This window comes from Anolis carolinensis, chromosome 5 (assembly GCF_035594765.1).
Source record: "Anolis carolinensis isolate JA03-04 chromosome 5, rAnoCar3.1.pri, whole genome shotgun sequence".
NCBI lineage: Eukaryota > Metazoa > Chordata > Lepidosauria > Squamata > Dactyloidae > Anolis > Anolis carolinensis.
In genome coordinates this window covers 146135795-146151455 of record NC_085845.1, presented here as the reverse complement: position 1 = coordinate 146151455, position 15661 = coordinate 146135795, and the positions used below count along the sequence as shown (strand labels likewise).

Here is a 15661-nt window from a genome sequence, read left to right as displayed (position 1 = left end):
TGAACCAAACCTGGCATACAGAACTCCCACTACCAAGAGAAAATACTGGAAGGGTTTGATGGGCATTGACCTTGAGTTTTGGAGTTGTAGTTCACCTACATCCACCCTTCCATGCCAAAGTGGTTCCTAAGACCATCAGAAATATGTGTTTTCTGGTGGTCTTTGGTGACCCTTTTGACACCCCTCTCACAACTCCCCCAGGGGTCCCAACCCCCAGGTTGAGAAACACTGGACTGTAACATAATCCTTAATAGAGAAGAGAACCCCATTAGAAAATATATCTATCTATCTATCTATCTATCTATCTATCTATCTATCTAACAAATATATGGATTTCTACCAGTTTAGCAGATGGAATTTAAATTAGTTGCAGAGTTACAAAAAATGTGTTAAGTCTCTTCTGATCTATCAAGGTATTCATGCATTCTCCAAAGCCTATAATCTAGACCAATATGTAACCCATTGCTTTTCTATGTAGCCATCAAAAATTGAGCTAAGCCTTTCCAAGATCCCCTTTGGGATCTATTCCATCCGTACTTGATGCACATCCATGTAAAATGACTCAGTCACAGCGTTTTGTGATAGTTAGGGGCTTATGTAGCTGAAATGGCAGGACTTGTCCACAATGGGGAAAGCAGGTATTAGCATGCTTGGGAAAATGTTAAGATTTGTAAAGTATCACAAATTAAAATCCCCTTCAGTGCCAAAAAAAGGAAACACTGATGTGAAAATGAGAAAAATGAGGAAATGCATATGCATGTGTACTGGGCACATAATAAATCCTTCTCTCCTCCTCCTCCTATATCCATAAAGAGATGAATGAAGCCTGTTTTTAGTCACCAATGATCTGGCTGAGTAAAGGAGGTTGAGAAGTAGAGGAAGCACTGAATCCCATGTCTCTTTCGCCTTCTGCAGATATCCCTCAACATGTCATTTCTGCTTTACAGTTTCCTTTATCTCCTACTCCTTTTCCAAAAGCCAAGCTGTTTAGCCAGCTAGTTAGCATCCGAAGAAATGTACGGTAAATGATGGCTAGGTCAAGGCATCTGGCACTGCTTAGATAGCCAGGCCAGAAAAGAAGTGGGTGCCAGATGCAGAACCTGCCAACAGCCTAAATATGCCAGATGAGAACTGCAGTCTTGTTTGAATCACAAGAGTCAAAGTCATAATCAACTATTTCCTTTCTGATTCTTCCACTTTCACATCTCTTCCAAATCTGCTGAGGCATCTAAAGAGGAGAAGAATTGTGCTGGTAATTCCTGTCAAGATGACCTGATTTATGGTGACCGTATGAGTGAGAGGCCTCCAAGGAACCATATCATCAACAGCCCTATTTAGGTTTTGCAAATTCGGGGCCATGGCTTCCTTGGTAGAGCCTCTCTATCTACACTGGATGGATCTACACTGACCTATATCCCAGGAGCCAATCCCAGATTACCCGATTTGAACTGGATTATATGAGTCTCCACTGTCATATAATCTGGGCTAAACAGATAATCTGGGATCAGATCCTGGAATATAGGGCAATGTAGAAGGTTTTACAGTCTACCTTTTTGCTGCTGCCCTCTTCCTTATGTCTTTTGTTTAGTTATCTCTTCTCATGATATGTCCTAAATACAAAATTTTCACTTTAGTCATCTTGACTTCTAAGTCTTTCTGGCAAGTTATGGTATCAATAAAACCATATTTGGGCACTATATTTCAAATCAGTTGATTCTCTCACTATTAGGTTTTTTCAATGTTCAACTTCAGCAACCTCACACATAGAAATCAGAAATATGATGGCATGGACTATCCTGACTTCAGGGTGCAATGATATATCTTGATATTTCAGGATCTTCTCTAGTTTCTTCATACCTGTTCTTCCAAATTTGAGTCTTCTTTTGAATTCTTGACTGGTCCATTCTTATTCATTACTGAGCCAAGTTATGGAAAATCTTGAAAATTTTTATTATCTTCATCACCCACTTTAAAATTATGTAAATCACCTGTGGTTATTTTTGTCTTCTTAATATTCCATTGTAAATATGGCTTTGCACTTTTCTTCTGTACTTTCTTCAATAGTCATTCTCAGGGTCCTTCTACACAGGGCAGAAATCCAGGAGGAGGCGGGTTACAATAACCTACTTCCTCCCTGTTTTCTGTCCCTACCCCCTACCACAATCCTGGGCTTTTCCTCAACCTTTGGTTAACCCGGGATGGCATCTAGCCGCCACCCCCTCAGCCCCTATCCCCTCCCCCCAACACTTACCAGAGGGGCCTGCTGGCAGTACAAACCTCTCTGTAGAGTACTCCTGATGCTTGAAAATGACACATCAGGAGGTGTGTGTGGGGGGGGGGGGGATTCTCGCCTCCTGGCACATCATTTTCAAGTATTAGTAGTAAAGAGGGGTCTGCACTGTCAACAGACCCCTTAGGAAATTTGAGAAGGGGAGAATTGGGGCTGGGGGGAAGAGATGGGTGCTCTCCTTCATGCTCCAGAAACCCGAAGAATCAGGACAGCTGTAGGGATTGACCCCCAGGATTAAGGAATGTGAATTGGGAAATCCCAGTTTACTTTGAATTAATCTGGGTTAACCTCAGGCATCATTTGGATCAATGGCTTTGCTACCATCTATAGCGCATGAGCTGATTTTCTTTTGAAATGTATTGGTGCTCTCCATTTTCTAACATGTATTTCCAATATGATTTTAGTGGCTCTTTGTTTCCTGAAACCAGGAAACAAAGACACCTGACATTTCTTGCTCCACATAGGATGAATGTCTATGTTGTAAAATTTTAAGAGTTGCATGGGAGAATAATGCAATAGTCATGTGATTACAGCAATCCACTGTGTCCTCTTTCATGGAAATGTGTATTACGTTTCATTTTCCAGATCTGTTGCAAATTTTAAATTGAAAGGGATATTGGTGGAACAAATATATGAAAATTAAAGGGGAAGGTGCTCCATTTCCTTTATATAGGCATACATTTAAAAGGAGGAAAATAAACCCTACCTGGGTCATTCAATCCTAAAGCATAGTTAAAGCATAGTTCAAGCAGTAAAAACACTTTTCTTCTCTTGTCACATTATCACTGCTTGGCAACCAGGAATACCTGAACAAAGAGCCACTGTTGGCAAGGAGGAACATGTTATCTGACTTAAGTGAAGGAGAATCCCAATCATCCATGAACGAGAGTAAGACATCTCAAGGGAAAAATGCCATAGTATTTTGTTGCTAGCTATCATTGTAGTTCATATTCACTCAAATCTGAGAAAAGACAAATACATTTTTGTCATACGCCCAATAGGAAGCAAGGCCACAATGTAATGAGACAGGTGGGAAAGGGGAAAAAACTCTCCACAGCTAAGGCACTCTTATCTGCATAAATACTTTGCTCCTCAAATTAGAAACAAAGGTAAGCACGAGGCACATAATACAGATGTGGCCCAGTTAAACAGCTGTTTTAATGAACAGTTCACACTGCTCTCAACAGGTTATTAAGTATAAAGCCTGAACTCCTATAGAGTATTGATAGCAATTTCTATTTTTTACCTCCCTAGGAATATGCTGTAATGTCTCCTGTTGTGTACAAGCTGCTGTTGCATTTCTTTCCTCTGGTAAGAGAGAAAAAACACTTGGGTAAGAACTGTCAAAGAGTGTATATATTTCATCTCTGTATGGTGGGTCTGAATGGCCTTATACTTTCTCACTTGATATCATAATGTTTTTATTTCTTGGCCGAACTGGAAATCACTTGTGGCCACTGTTGTTTCTTCCAAGAAAGCAAGGCTGCCATGTTAAAGAACAGCTGCAGAGAATGTTGTTAGCAATGGTCTTTCCATCTGGAGGAAAAAGGCACATTTATCTAGGTTTCTAGTAGATAATTGTTCTGACATTATAAAGGTGGCTCTAAATAAGAAACGTGTATTGCAAAAGAGAGTCAGTGTGGTATAGTGGTTTGCATGTTGGACCATGACTCTGGAGACCAGGGTTCAAATCCCCATGCAGCTACTGGTGACCTTGGACCTCTTCACATGTGGAAAGATAATCCCATGTTGGAACTTCTGGCTGGGGATTGGACAAGGCCTGCCAAGCGCCATCAGACGATGCATAGCCGCCCCGAGTCCCTCTGGGGAGATGGTGGCGGGGTACAAAAATAAAATTATTATTATATTATTATTATCATAGCAGGTCCTGTCCACATCCTTCTGAAGTGGAGGGAAAGCACCAGAAGGTGCTTCCCTCCTCCACCACGGGGAGGAAAGTGTTTTTCAGATAGCTCCGATGGAGCTACCCACACTTTCCTCCCCTTTCCCCCCTATGATCGAGGAAAGGGCAGAGGGGCAACGCGTGTTGCCGCACATGCTATCCTTTCTCCCATCTGATGGGGACAGAGCACCAACACCCCTTGTCCCATCCCCATCATGTGATGGGGTAAGGAGGGAAGGCACAAGCGGCGCCACAAAGCACCCTATGCGCCTTCCCTTTTGCCGGTGACTGCCGATGCAATGGAACAGCTCCTATGGACCACATGAAGAGGTCCCTTGGGCAAGACACATTCACGGTCGCAAAAGGAAGGCAAAGACACCCCCCAAGCACACACACACAATACTGTCAAAAGATCTTGCCGAGAAAACCCTAAGATAGATTTGTCATTAGTCAGAAATTACATGAAGATACTGAACAACCATTCTCAGAAGGCAAGGTGAAGCAATTTATATTGGAGTAATAAGCTTGCATGAAGGAGACTCACATCCCTTTCTTTCTTTTCAGAGTAGGAAAATAGCACACATCTTGGAGATACCCCCAACACAAAAGCTGTATAATATCAGAAGGAGAGATGCAGGAACTATGAAGTTATGACCTTTAAGAACCAATACAAGACTTTTTCCATAGCGAAGAATTAGTAGCATGGGAAAAAGCATTTTCATAGTTCCATCTTCATCGCATCTCATTTTGCCATTCCAACTAAATGTCATGTTTTCTCTATACAGCAACACTAGTCTTCCAAGGAGATAAGAAATGAAATTAATTGCAAGTAAATTAATAACCAAAATGCGAATACGTTTTGCTAAAATTACTTATCCTGAATTAGACAAATTACCACACTTACTTTTAAGACAGGCTGTTAAGAGTTCATTAACCCTAATGAAATTTCTCAACTTCAAGATGAGAATGAGTAAACAGGCACTTTTTTCCAAACTGTGGTGTTAGCCATTTGCACAAAACATCTTATATAAAACCAGGGCCTTTCCTTTTTGTCAGTCAAAGCACATATACACAGAAAATACAGAAATACTAGGTGATTGATCAAAAATATTCAAACAACTCATCAAATGTCAAGGACAGAACGCCACGAGATTCAAAGTAACAGAGTTTATTAGGTTACAGAACTCAAAACAAGCCCGTAAAACACAAGGGCCAGGCAGTATTTGCCTTTAGGAGCAAAAAGGGGCAAAATAAATGTTCAAAAGATAAACCGGATTAAACCGGAGTTTAATCCGGGTAAAAAACAAACTGCTTGCTTCAGCCTGAATATAAACAAAACGAGAGCCAAGAACAAAAGATACAAAGAATGCAACTAATTGGCAGCAGATTCCTCTCTGCTGCCAACACAGTGTTTACAGTAACTTGCGTCGCTCCCACACACACACAGCAGACAGGATCTTCCAGCACGAACAAATCAGCCAGGGAATGCAACAGTAGAGTAGACCAGTTCCGTTCCGTAGTTCAAAGCCAGAAGCAGACGTTTGTAGTTTTCCCAAGTCCAAGAAGGGGATGAAGCCAAGCCGTGGTCAGTTCAGTCCGGGTATTCAAAGCAGGAGATGGCGTCCGTCAGGAAGACGACGGAAGGTCAAGCTAATAAGAGTAAGCACAGGTTTGCACAAACAAATGCCCACACAATCCCTCCCGCCGTCTGACCCTGGATTCCAATCAACTTACGTCTCAGCACAGGAAAGCACACAAGTCTTCAGGGAAGCGTCCCACACACACACGGATCCCAAGCGTTTGCCCAGATTACCTTGCCCAACGCAATTTGCAATTGCTCCCAAGCCCCATTTTATGCCAGTTACAAATCTTCATCACTGTCAGCTGTCCTCCTTAACCCGGGCGTTTCCTCATCACTTTCCTCGTCAGAGCTGGAACACCTCTGACTACGCCCAACAGCATCTCCAGCTGTGGATCCCGTCCCATCCCTCCAGCTAAGCCATGGATCTGATCCTGAAGGTCCCCATTCATCTTCTGCCCCATCATGGCCAGTGGCACCCAATTCCTCCCTTACCCGAGTCCAATCCATCTCATCCTCCTCCGAGCTAACCTGCCCCCTCCTCCATTCTCTCCGTAAACCCCTCGAAAGACTCTTCATCAGATGGTGCTGCAAATATGTCTCGCAGTCTTTTTCTCTCTCGCTCCTCGAGAGTATCTGACTCTCGAGGAGTCTTACGCCCACGCCTGTCAGTAACAGAGCCACGAGGCTCAATCATAACACTATCCCCTCTCACAAAGGCCTCCTCCCCCGATGGTGGAGAAGTGGCAGTGATACCCTCTGCTATAGCACCACGACGACTAGAGGTATCAAGTTTCAACAACGAACGATGAAAGACTGGATGGACCTTTAAACTAGACGGTAAACGCAAACGAAACGCAACGGAAGAAATCTTTTTAACGATAGGAAAGGGACCCAAAAACCGAGGCGCAAACTTTCCCCCAGCCTGCTTAATATATTTGGAAGATAACCACACCAAATCCCCTTCTTCCAACTCCTCCCCTGCCTGCCTGTGGCGGTCAGCCTGAGTCTTCTGCGTTGCCTTAGCTTCCAACAGTAAGCGACGGGCAACATCGTGCAATGCAGCCATTTCCGTAGAGCGGTACACAGGGTCCGAAGAGACCACATTGGTCGACGGCGCCACACCTCCCCGTGGGTGAAAACCATAAGTAAGCTCAAATGGCGTATGCTGACTAGACGTGTGCACCGCATTGTTGTAAGCAAATTCCGCCACCGGTAACCACTTTACCCAAGCCGTGGGTTGATCTAAACAAAAACAACGCAAATACTGCTCTAAGAGCCCATTAACCCGTTCCGACTGTCCATCCGTTTGCGGATGGAAGGCTGAAGACACGTTTAACTTAGTCCCCAAACACTCATGGAAGTGTTTCCAAAAGCGTGACACAAATTGCGGAGCCCTATCTGAAATAATCACCTCGGGTGCTCCGTGCAAACGATAGATGTGCTTTGTAAATAGTAAGGCCAACGTAGGGGCCGCCGGAATGGTTGAACAAGGAATAAAATGAGCCAGTTTACTAAATAAATCCACCACCACCCAAATACAAGTATAACCCCCAGACTTAGGCAAATCTGAAATAAAATCCATGGAAATGATTTGCCATGGCCTCTCCGGAACAGGTAAAGACGATAACAACCCTCTAGGGCGCCCAACAGGCGTCTTACTCTGCTGACAAACGGCGCAGCTGTCACAAAAGCGCAGAATGTCTTGCCGCATCTTTGGCCACCAGTAGCTCCTGGTGATAAGCTGTACGGTCTTGAACCTGCCAAAGTGCCCAGCCATGGGTTCGTCATGGTGGGCTCTAATCACCTCCAACCTGAGGGCCCCCACTGGTACGTAAACCTGCCCCCTACGCACCAATACCCCGTCTTGATCCTGGAGATGCGGCAGTATGGTACGGTTACCTGCAGAGAGCAGCATCAGTTGCTCCTGAGTCCACACATCATCCTTCTGAGCCTCAAGGATCTGGTCATGTAACCCAAGCTCATTATCTACAACACACAGAGAGGCAGTAGGCAAGATGGTCTGACATACTACCTGCTCATTGGTCTTAAATTCCGGCTTGCGGGATAAAGCATCGGCCCGCAAATTTGCCTTCCCCTCCACGAACTGCACCTTGAAGTTAAACCTGGAGAAAAACAAAGCCCAGCGGATTTGACGCTGGTTTAACTTCTTTGCTGTTTGCAAGTGCTCTAAGTTCTTGTGATCAGACCTGACCACGATCTGGTGCCGTGCCCCTTCAAGCCAGTGCCGCCACACCTCAAACGCCACCTTAATCGCCAACAACTCCTTCTCCCATATGGTATAGTTCTGCTCGAAGGGTGTTAGTTGCCGCGAGTAAAATCCACAGGGACGCAAGGTCCCTGAGGAATCCTTCTGAGACAATACAGCCCCCAACGCGTAGCTAGAAGCGTCCGCTTCTACCACGAACGCTTTGTCAACATCAGGATGGGTTAGTATGTTGTCCGATTGAAAACTAGACTTAAGTCGTAGAAACGCCTCGTGAGCTTCCCGCCCCCACACAAATGGCTGTTTCTTGCGCAGAAGCTGCGTCAAAGGTACCGTGAGCTTTGCAAAGTTCGGAATAAATTCCCGGTAGTAATTAGCGAAACCTAAGAACCTTTGTACATCCTTCTTAGTCTTTAGCTCTTGCCATGAGTTGACGGCGTCAACCTTATGTGGGTCCATCTTAAGTTCCCTACCTGACACTACATGACCTAGGAACTCCACTTCAGGCACATGAAAGACGCACTTGGAAGCCTTGGCGAAGAGCCCATTAGCCCGCAGATGGTGCAGAACCTGCTTGACATGTTGACGATGTTCTTTCTCGTCCTTAGAAAAAATCAAGATATCATCCAAATAAATCACTAAAAATTGGTCAATTAGGTCCCTAAACACATCGTTCATGAACCTCTGGAAGACCGCGGGAGCATTACAAAGCCCAAAAGGCATGACTCGGAACTCGTGGCATCCGAAGCACGTATTAAATGCCGTCTTCCACTCATCCCCTTCCCGTATACGGATTAAGTTATAGGCCCCCCGCAGGTCAAGCTTGGTAAAGACCTTAGCCCCTTGCACCCTTGATAACAGTTCCGAGATTAAGGGTAGTGGGTACCTATCCCGAATGGTGTATTTGTTTAGGATCCGATAATCGCAGACCAGCCTAAGTTCCCCAGTCTTTTTGGCTACAAAGAATACTGGTGCCGCAGTTGGAGAACTAGATGGGCGAATAAACCACTTGGCTAAATTTTCATCTAGAAACTCCCGCAAAGCTTGCCTTTCCGGTACAGTCAAGGCATATAGCCTCCCTGCTGGCAATTTCGCACCTTCTGCCAACTTGATGGCGCAATCATAAGGCCTGTGCGGTGGTAATTTGTCCGCATCCCTTTTACAAAATACATCAGAGAACTCCCCATACTCAGCAGGCACTCCTTCCATATCAGAGTGAGTAACATTTAGAGTGCAACAATCCTGCCTCTTTAAGATCACCTTACGTGTAGCCCAATCTACTTGTGGGTTTACTACAGCTAGCCAATCCATCCCCAGGATCACATCATATCTAGGCAAGCTTGTAATATCCCACACAAACGTTCCCGTTACTCCCTGCACCTCCCACGTTACTGCTGAGGTTTCATGGTTAACCACCCCAGTCTCCAGCAGTCTCCCATCTGCTCCTTCCACCCACACGTCGCATGCCTTGCGCACTCTAGGAATGCCATGCTTCTTAGCAAACTCAATATCTACATAAGAGACCGTAGCCCCTGAGTCCAGCAGTGCCAAAGTAGAAACAAGTTCCCTTCCCCCAACAGATAATGTAATGGGTACGAAAACATGCTTCCTCCCCTCAGTTGACTGCTTGAGGAGCCCTAGTGCGTTGGACTCACGTCGCACTAGGGCTGGCCTTTTCCCGAAAGCTGGGAAGGTTTCACATTACAGTTTTTGGCAAAATGCCCAGCACTCCCACAGTACAAACACAAGCCCAGCTGCCTCCTACGGCTCTTTTCCTCGGTAGACAGCTTTTTAAAGACCCCAAGCTCCATAGGCTCTTCCCCCATCACCACAGGTGCCCTGGTTACATGCATAGATGGCGCACACATTGCTTTTGAGTGTTTACGAGCCTCGAACCTTGCGTCTAAGCGCAGCACCTTGGCAACTAAGGCGTCCCAACTTTCAGCCGGCTCCAAGCGTGCTAATTCATCCTGGAGCATATCACTTAACCCAGCAGTAAATAAAAGCATGAATGCATTTTCCCCCCAATCCAGCTGGTGGCGATACATGTTAAACTTATTTAAGTAATCCAAAACAGTCCCCTTTCCCTGTTTTAACCGATACAAAGCCCACCCAGCATTCTCTGTGCGGAGAGGATCCCCAAAAGTATCAATTAACAACTTTTTGAAATCATTCAAATTGTCCTTGACTGGGTCATTGCCCAAAATTAAATTAGTGGCCCATTGTCCTGCGGAACCGGTCAACAAACTCAAAATAAAGGCCACCTTACTAGTGTCTGTAGGAAAAGCATGAACGCTGAGCTGAGAAAAATAAAGCTCCACTTGTGCCAAAAAGGTTGGCAACTTGCACCTGGTTCCGTCAAAGCGTTCAGGAGTCAAAACATGTCCTTTCACAGCAAAAGCTGTTTGGCTTACGGTAAAAGCCGTTTGCAGTTGGTCAAACTTGGCCCTTAATTCATCCATCGTCTTCCTGACGGGTTTATTGCTGCAATAAACTTTTTTTATGGCGTTGGGCAATCTGTCAAGGACAGAACGCCACGAGATTCAAAGTAACAGAGTTTATTAGGTTACAGAACTCAAAACAAGCCCGTAAAACACAAGGGCCAGGCAGTATTTGCCTTTAGGAGCAAAAAGGGGCAAAATAAATGTTCAAAAGATAAACCGGATTAAACCGGAGTTTAATCCGGGTAAAAAACAAACTGCTTGCTTCAGCCTGAATATAAACAAAACGAGAGCCAAGAACAAAAGATACAAAGAATGCAACTAATTGGCAGCAGATTCCTCTCTGCTGCCAACACAGTGTTTACAGTAACTTGCGTCGCTCCCACACACACACAGCAGACAGGATCTTCCAGCACAAACAAATCAGCCAGGGAATGCAACAGTAGAGTAGACCAGTTCCGTTCCGTAGTTCAAAGCCAGAAGCAGACGTTTGTAGTTTTCCCAAGTCCAAGAAGGGGATGAAGCCAAGCCGTGGTCAGTTCAGTCCGGGTATTCAAAGCAGGAGATGGCGTCCGTCAGGAAGACGACGGAAGGTCAAGCTAATAAGAGTAAGCACAGGTTTGCACAAACAAATGCCCACACAATCCCTCCCGCCGTCTGACCCTGGATTCCAATCAACTTACGTCTCAGCACAGGAAAGCACACAAGTCTTCAGGGAAGCGTCCCACACACACACGGATCCCAAGCGTTTGCCCAGATTACCTTGCCCAACGCAATTTGCAATTGCTCCCAAGCCCCATTTTATGCCAGTTACAAATCTTCATCACTGTCAGCTGTCCTCCTTAACCCGGGCGTTTCCTCATCACTTTCCTCGTCAGAGCTGGAACACCTCTGACTACGCCCAACAGCATCTCCAGCTGTGGATCCCGTCCCATCCCTCCAGCTAAGCCATGGATCTGATCCTGAAGGTCCCCATTCATCTTCTGCCCCATCATGGCCAGTGGCACCCAATTCCTCCCTTACCCGAGTCCAATCCATCTCATCCTCCTCCGAGCTAACCTGCCCCTCCTCCATTCTCTCCGTAAACCCCTCGAAAGACTCTTCATCAGATGGTGCTGCAAATATGTCTCGCAGTCTTTTTCTCTCTCGCTCCTCGAGAGTATCTGACTCTCGAGGAGTCTTACGCCCACGCCTGTCAGTAACAGAGCCACGAGGCTCAATCATAACATCAAATGTTACTAAATTTCAATATAAGACAGCAGCTATCATGGTTTAACAATGCAATTTGCACATAGAATATATATATATATATATATATATATATATAGAGAGAGAGAGAGAGAGAGAGAGAGAGAGAGAGAGAGAGAGAGAGAGAGAGAGAGAGAGCGCTGTGTCACGGGCAAATAGAAAAATGCAAAAAGGTTTATAGCAGCAGTGCCATTACTCAGATTTTCAGTCGATGCTTTACAGAGAACCAGAAATTGTATGTTTTGTCGGAATTCTACCTTATCCATAAAAGTAAAGAAGCAGTAGAAGGTGAGCCTATCCATCACTCAACTACACTATCTCCTTCTTTCAGCCATACTCCCCTTTCCTGAGTGTTTTCACACAAATCAAATATAAAAAATTGTGGATGTTTTTCCCTGTCTTCTCAAAATCTCAATTCTTTGCAAAGCTTCTGTTTGGGTTCCGGAACTGAGCCCACCATATTGGGGAGAACCAATTTGAAGCAGACTAATTCAGGTCAGCATTTGGGTTTCATTCAAATCCAACATGCATAGTTAATATGATGTTGCTGAAAATTATAATCAAGGCCATGGATTCTTCTGTGATGTTGTGATCTTGAATGCCTAAGCCAATAACCTGAAACTTCATGTAATGCCACTTCAAAACACCGGCCTTGACATAATGCCACTTTGAATTATTTCCATGTTCAACCAGGTTATAAGAACTTGGAGAGCTAAACAAAGGATGTGGAAAGGTTGTCCTTGAGTTCCTCAGAAGCCCTGAGAATATGCAGCTCTCCTATACAGGTCACTTTCCCATCAAGGTCATTTCTGTCCATCTCCAGCTGTTTTGAAGGGCAGGTTGGGAGACAGAATTTACAAGACTGTTTTCATTCAAGGAGACAGGCACAGTTGGGAGAAGCTTTTAGTGTATGATTCTGCAATGAGAACCTCAATCTATAGTTCACCCGTTACCCTGTTGGCCCCGAATGCATCCTTTTATCTGACAGACATAAACTGACAGAATCTTGTTTTGCTTTTGAAAAATGAAAGATATTGTAATGTTTTCCTGCTTGTTATCTATTGGAATCATAAAAGTTCTTAGAAGAGATAAATCGAGGTTGGAGTGCCTGGAGAAACTAACTGTATTTATAATCCGCCTGTCTTTTTCTGAGCTCAGGGTGATAAAGTATCAAGTGATGGTCCATCTGGCAAACATTGCTATAATTTCTACTGCACTTTGCTGTATACGGTGTATTGTCCTTTAAGCTCATTTATCCTCACTGAAAGCCTGCAAGAACTTCCAGGCAGTGTAAGAATCATTCCAGCCAAAGCTACCCCCATGAGCTTCACTGCTTAGCACCAATTTGAGCCTGAAATCCCCATGTTCACACCTAGCAGTCTGTTGACTGCACTAACTGAACGCACAATAGCGGAGAGTTTCCAGGTGCTACACTTCATGGAATGCCATGGCACTCATGCTAAGCCACTCTATAAACCAGACTAGGAATACATTAGATTCAAAGAACTGGTTTGTGTCCCTTCCTTCTCCTGCTACTAACTGTAATGGCTTTATCGCCTCCTTTACTAATAGATTTAACAGTATTGAATATAAAGAGAGTGAATCAACACAAGTTTTACAATTTTCTAATTTGGAGCAATGGGGAAAAAAACCTTTTGAATGACTCTTTCTTTGTAGATATGTAACTTTTCTGTCTATCCTCAAGGGATTAATTGTTTTGGATCACCACCCTATGCTTAGTAGCCAGAAATGGTATGAGAGGTTGGGTCCACAGAAGAGTCAGGTCAGTTCGAAATATGCAGGAAGGGATTATGGTAAACACTCAGGGAAGGAAGGAACAAGATCTCAGTCATTCCAAAGTAGACTACAGGAAATAAGAAGTCACAGAAAACAACGACAAAATCCTATAGGCAGTACAATGTGTCAGAAACTCAAGAACCGTGCTTTTAACACTCTTGACTCAGAATCAAGCCCAAATGATTTAATGGGACTTATCATCATTTCTTTTTTTCAAGTTTATCCATTTATTAAAGTGTTCAATTTGACAGCGTTTGTAGGATACAGTTGTTGCTTTGTCTATCCCAGAACCTCTAGCATTTTGACATTTTGCAATTTCAGAGCCATGCAAAATGTTTAAAAAACATAAAGAAAAAAATTAATGTAAGGGAGTGGGCACATTCCATGAAACTGCACTATAGAAAAATGTGCCAAGGAAACAAACATTTCTTTTTTAAAAAATATGTTTTACGTCAAGTGTATTTGAATTAAATATGGTCAAGCAATGTATGCAACTGTTGTCTTATCATCATTTCTAAGAGTGCAGCCTAAGCGTATTTAAAAACAGCTAGCTACTGCCTTCAAATATACCTTTACTAGAGCTCTGGGACTTGTAGTTTTTGATAATTTTGGATAATAGTGTTCCCCAGTCTGCAAAATAACTAGATTCCAGTTCTCTTAGTTAAGAACCAGATAAAAGTCTTAATGTGGTGTAAATCAGACATCCAGAAACTAGGGTCTCCAATGCGTACTTTATATTAAAAAACATTTTAAAATAATCCACATCAAAATTAGCAAAGCCACTACTATATTTAAATTACATTTTCTATGATAAAGCAGTCACTAAACCTGTATAATGTTCCACATCACAATAGGAATGTTTAAGATTAAATGAGACTTTAAATAAGAATTCAAATAAAGCAGGCAAAGGGCCCTTCTTCACTTATCTAAAACCCAAGTTATAAAACAACCCACTTCCTCTTGGGTTCTAGTCCCCATCCCCAACCCAAACCCCGGGATTTCCTGGGAGGGGTGGCTAGATGGTATCCCAGATAAACTAAAGATTGACCTGGGATGCTGTAGTGAACTTTACCTATTAGGCCTGGAATGAAGCCTTGATAACAGTGAATGAGGCAAGCCTCCATTTTGTTGAGGAATGCCAGGCAGCCATCTTGAGTGTGGTTAGAAAGGGGGAGGAGCTTAGAGAGAGACTCCTAGGATTGGCCAGCCAGAGCAGATGGGAGGAGCCAAGTCCTAGAGTGCAGAGGAAAAAAAAGAGCTCTGGAGAGTTCTGTTTTGAGGTTTGAAGAAGGGAGTTCTGTTTTAGGGTTTGAAGAGAGCAGTTCGGTTTTGGAGTTGGGAGTGTGTGTGAGAGAACTGAAAGCTGTGGAAACTGACAGGCTAGGTCAGGCAGTTTGGATCTCTTGAGGGGAAGATAACTCAAGGGATTGAATCTCACTACTGGGCTGGTTAATAGAAGGTTAGAGTTAATTAACAACCCAGGGGAACTCGTGTCTATTCTCAGTAAATAGAGCGAGGGTTTTTGTGACCAATAGATAGATTGGTTGGTTGGAACTGTTTGAAACTAAATGAAGTAACCTGAAATATACAACTAAGTTAAGCTAAAGAACATCTGTAACCAATTACGCTTATGAACCTCTCTGAAGTAATCATTTGCTTATTTTTAAGAAAATAAATATTTATTCTGTTTTCAACTTCCAAGAGCCTCCACATTGTATATTTCCATCAATAAGACTTTATAAAAGTTCCAGCAATACAACAATAAAATACCACAGAAAAGCTTCATATTGAACATCAGTTTGGGAGTCAGGGGTAGAAACAGTGTGGGCAGGGAATGGGAGAAATTTGCCTCAGACACATTTAACAACAAAAATCCTAAAGACATTTTAGGTTGGTGGCAGCTACCATTTTAAAAGAAAATCTAAAATCAAACGGTTTATCCTCGCCTCTCACATATGTGTGCTTGTGTGTGAGCGTGAGTAGAGTGGATACGTTATATTTGGTGTCAGCTCCTTTCCTTATATTGGTAGCAGAGGTGGGATTATAAAAGATTCCCCCCTGCCTGAAGAAGGAGCCTCTTAGCCTCTCCGCTCCCTGCTCAGCCATTTTTGTTATAGATGCCATCCAGCCCTCCTCCAGCCCCTATTTCACCCCCCCCCCCCCCAACTTGCCGGAG

General features: G+C 43.8%; 1 protein-coding gene across 6 annotated transcripts in view; it reads right to left on the bottom strand.

The window, feature by feature from the left end:
• tmem117 (transmembrane protein 117) overlaps positions 1–15661 on the bottom strand; it is a 370721-nt gene that overhangs the window by 236545 nt on the left and 118515 nt on the right. The window contains exon 1 of one of the 6 annotated variants that reach the window (XM_062982507.1): positions 14558–14578. The exons of the other annotated variants lie outside the window; for them this stretch is intronic. The gene's annotated coding sequence lies outside the window, so the exon portion shown is untranslated. Of the gene's footprint in view, positions 1–14557; positions 14579–15661 lie in introns of those variants that run through there. 6 annotated transcript variants of the gene reach the window in all.